Here is a 4,521-nt window from a genome sequence, read left to right as displayed (position 1 = left end):
AGGTTCATTAAAGAGTTGTTCTTACGCGTGTACTTGGCCCTGGCCTGGTCCTCCTGTGGGAATGTGGAATCCGCGTCGCTCTGCGTGGTCTCTGCCCGAGCACTCTCAGACCTCCTGCTCCCCTCCAAGGTCACTTGTGGTGGCTGTCCATGTCCTCCTGCTTCACTCTTTGGCAGGATGCCACAACACTTATTAGACAGGGAGGATGTAGACTCTTTAGATGACAGCAAATGAACAAAGCAGAAAGTCCAGTAAAGCTAATTTTTCTAAAGGAGATATTCCTGGACTTCCTGAACCCTTTCTATTCTTTTCTGCTCTCTGCATAGTCAAGAGTAAGAATTCTAGCCGGGCTGGAGGCTGGCCTCAGACATGTAGGGAAGGACATAATATTTGGCTTTGGCAACCTTGTTCTGCCTTTTGCCTCTCTGCCAGAGGGAACTATTTCCTTCTCATCACATTTTCTCAGCTCACCTGCAGGTCTGTGCTTATAATCCCCTTCCCCAGTCCTGGGATGCAACTCCTGCACCCATCTTCCCTCACTGTTAGATGCCAATCTCTCTCTCTCCTACATTATCTCTAATGACAATACAGCCCCCCCGCCACCTCACTACGTCCCTACCTTGGTTGGAACTCATGCTAAAATAGTATTTTGCTTTATTTATGAAGGTGGGGAGGAGGAGAGAGCAGCTCATGAGTTTGGAAGCTCTTGTCAACCTCTGATTTCTGCACATCCAGAACCCAAGAAAGGTCCTCACTATGACAAGAGCATCCCTGTGCTTTCAGTGAAGGTGAAGGGGGACAAACTCACTTTTCCATCTGTTCAGATGCTGTGACCCCAGAGCTTGGGAGCAAAGCCCTGTGCGAATAAATTCTGTCTGCAGGAACCTCAAACTGAGCCTTTCCATGCGATTCTTACAGGGTGAGACTATGTGTGCCCACATTTTCCCAGAGTAAGAAGTTAAAGCACAAGGCAGGACCTCATTTGGCCAAAAATCCTCTACCACCATGAGCACTGAAGCCCATAGGGTTCCCACAGGTGGGTCAGAAGGAACCTCAGTCTCATAGCTCCCCTGCTTATGGGGGAGTGAGGTTTTTCTCCAGCTTCTTTTCAACCATGCATCACATTTCCATTAAGCATCCTGCCTTTGGCGACCAGCAGGCATCTGTTACTTGCCCATGTGGTAGGATCTGAGTGCTGCATGGCCAGAACTTCTTCCCTCTGGCCCAAAGCAACCACACCCACAACCCTGAGAGAGCATTTATTTCAGGTCAGAAATGGTTCTCAAGTTTAAGCATGTATCACAATCACCTGGAGGCCTTGTTGGAACAAATTTTGCTGGCACCAACCTTTGCAGGTGATGATTGAGTGGGTATAAGGTGCAGCCCGAGGATGTGCATTTCTCACACGTTTTCAAGTGGTGCTGGTGCCGCTTTTGCTGGGACAGCAATTTGAGAACCACTATTTTAGGTAAACTTAGTTATGTTAGTGCATCAGAAATTAGTGATTAACCACCAACGAGGACCCAGAAAAGAGTCAAATGTCAGCCCTGAGCATGAGACTGTCCTTCCTTGACCACAGGATCAGTCCAGATGTTTTTTCCTGCTCCTGACAGAAGGTGGTGAAACACAAGGACCAAATTTGTTTGTTCCTGGCTTTGCTCTCTTCTCGTCCTTTCTTCCTTTTCCTTTTTTCTCCCCTTTTCTTCCTTCCTTTTGAAAGTCACTTTATCTGGGATACCTTGTAAAAGAGGTAATCTCAAAAGTATATTCACAAATAAGTCAGAATTCCACTTTAGCAACAAATTTCAACTAAGGTTGGGACACTGGGGAATCTGATATGGAGGAGGATCCTATGAGAAGTGAAGTGAAAAATTCAAGAATGGAAAGATTGAATGATCGAATCCTTTTCCAAATTTGAACTCCCCTGTTGCAAATTATCTTTCACTAAGAGACACAATCAGTGAAGTTAAACACAACAATATTGCTTCTGTGCCATATGTGTTTTAATCTTCACAATGACCCTATGAAGTAGATATGGTTAGCAACTCTTTTCCAGAAGAGGAAATTGAGGTTTCAAAAGCCTAATAACTTGGCCACACTCATATAGTGACTGTGACCCAGAGGAAAGATCTTAGTCCTGGGTGTGGGATGACTTCTTTCCCAAGAGCTGCTGGAGTGGATGTGACAATTGCAGTGGTGATGGTAAGGTCTGGTGACCCACAGAGGAGCTATTGTGACAACTAGAGACTGGGGAATGGAAAGATTTGTGCAGACTGGTTAACAAACTTGGAGGATTAGAATATACATTAAAAATGAAAAGTAAGAAAATGGAAGGAAGAAATGAAAACTTGCGATTGTTAGGGAAGCTTGGTCAAGAAAAGAATGAGCTGCTTATACAGACAAGGGACCAGAGCTCTTTCTCAGCTCTGTTAACTATCCAAGGGGGCCACCTTGGCAAAACCTCAGACCTCAGTTGCTCCTCAGTACCTGTAGGGTCCCCCTACACAACCACTGGGTGTGAACATAGAAACCAGCCAAAGGTCACTCCCTGCTCCTGAATCACTCTTGTTTCACCTCCAGCTTTCTGCCTCTTTGGATTACCTTGGTGTTTCCCACTGTTATCTGTTTGGACCTGGCTCTGCTTCTGATTTTATTCCAACTTCACTTCCCAGCTGACTGATGAAAATCTCTACTGGAAGCACCACTATCCTCAAAGTCAGCACTTCCCAGCTAAATAGCTTCAACCCCAAACAAATTCTTCTTCTCCTGACTCCTTTCTTTCTCCAGTTAACCAGATTTGAAAACAACAATTGTATTGATGCCTCATTTCTCGTCCACAGAATTCAGCCAATAATAACCAAGTTGATACAACTTCCAAAATGTCTTTAATCCATTGCCTTTCAAAGAGCAGGACCACAATTCTAGTTCAGACCTTCACTTCCCCCCCCCCCCCCGAACATTATAACTGGATCATCTTTTCTCTTTCAGTCACTTTCAGTCACTTTCAACTCTTAACCTGTTCTCATGTTGGGACCAGATAATTCTAGAACTGCTCTAATCATGCTGCTTCTTTGCATGAAAATGTTCAATGGCTCCAGTGCATTTTCTTCAGATTGACTCCAGAGACCCCAAAATGTGGCACCTGCTATTTATTCTACCAAGGAGGCAGTTCTTTATGTGGTAGATCTTTAAGATTCCTTGTGGGTACCCATTCCTCCATCCCAAATCCATAGAGTCTGGCTGGCCCTGGACCTTCTTGGCTCTACGAGTCAACACATGGCACATCCTTCTAGACATAATAACTGGTTCAGGGATAGGCATAAATTACTTAAATCAGACGAATGAATCTCTATTCTGAGACTTTTGTCTAGACAATTAAGAAAGAGAAGCCCATTTTCTATTGAGGCTGCTTGAAGTTACTGTGATAAAAGATTAAAGGTGCCAAGAGTTACCAAGTATAACATAATCATGAAGCCAACAAAAAGAAAAGAGGTGAAATTTAGAGAGCTAAGTGAGAGTCCCAGGATCCAGCCACAAGTGAAGCCAGAGCATCTCTTTGACTTTTCAGTAAGGTGGGCCAGTACATGCCTTTCTGAGCTAAGTCTACTTTTAGTTATGTTGCAGTCATCTTCAGCCTAAAGAATCCTGACCGACGTATCTCTCAACTGTCTTTTTAAACATTTCCTCCAACTCCTATACCATTTGCTAAACTATTCACTGTGGTCTCAAAGCATAATGATTTTTATATATGTGTGCTTTTGCTTGTGCTGTTCTTTCTGTCTGGAAGACAGTCTGCAGCCATCTCCATCAGCCCAATCTTTTAAGGTCTATTTCTTTTTTTTTTTTTTTTTTTTTTTTGGTGAAAAATTTTTTATTGCAAAATTAACACATTTTTGTGGAAATTTTTGGAAAACATACATAAGTGAAAGGAAAAAGATAAAAATCATCTGTAATCCGACATGGAGAGAAAAATCACTGGTAACATTTTGGTACATATACTTCTAGCATTTTTTCATGCAAATATACATAAAATAGAATCATGTATGGTCTACTTTAAAACTTATTCAGAAAAATATGGAACACTTCACGAATTTGTGTGTCATCCTTGCGCAGGGGCCATGCTAATCTTCTCTGTATCATTCCAATTTTAGTATATGTGCTGCCAAAGCGAGCACTAAGGTCTATTTCAGACGTTGACCTCTTATATGTTGTTTTTTCTGCCCTTTAGCCACATAGTCTTGTTCCCATTTGAATCCCCCACCCCTCTCTGAGTCTTCTTTGCCATTAAATATTTAACATCCTTCACCAGCTGCCCGTATTAGATGCTCAATAAACTAGTGTGAATTGGATTAAAAAAAAAAAGAAAGAGAGAAAATGAAGCTAGTGCTTGTTGGGTTGAGTTGACTTTAAGTCCAGAGGAAAATAAAAGGAAATAGCTTATTATCCTTTCTATATAGTACCTAGCTTTTGTTTTTTTCCAGCAAATAGGTAGGCATTTTCACTGCAACATCCTTAATCACA

General features: G+C 42.4%; 1 non-coding gene across 1 annotated transcript; it reads right to left on the bottom strand.

Moving 5' to 3' along the window:
* Window positions 1–4,068: 4,068 nt before the first annotated feature.
* Window positions 4,069–4,175, bottom strand: LOC123648677. The gene has a single exon (XR_006738705.1). It is a non-coding gene; the product is annotated as a U6 spliceosomal RNA (small nuclear RNA).
* Window positions 4,176–4,521: the final 346 nt, after the last annotated feature.

This window comes from Lemur catta, chromosome 12 (assembly GCF_020740605.2).
Source record: "Lemur catta isolate mLemCat1 chromosome 12, mLemCat1.pri, whole genome shotgun sequence".
Taxonomy (NCBI): Eukaryota; Metazoa; Chordata; class Mammalia; order Primates; family Lemuridae; genus Lemur; species Lemur catta.
Note: the sequence above shows the minus strand (reverse complement) of the source record. Positions and strands in the feature narration are given on the sequence as shown.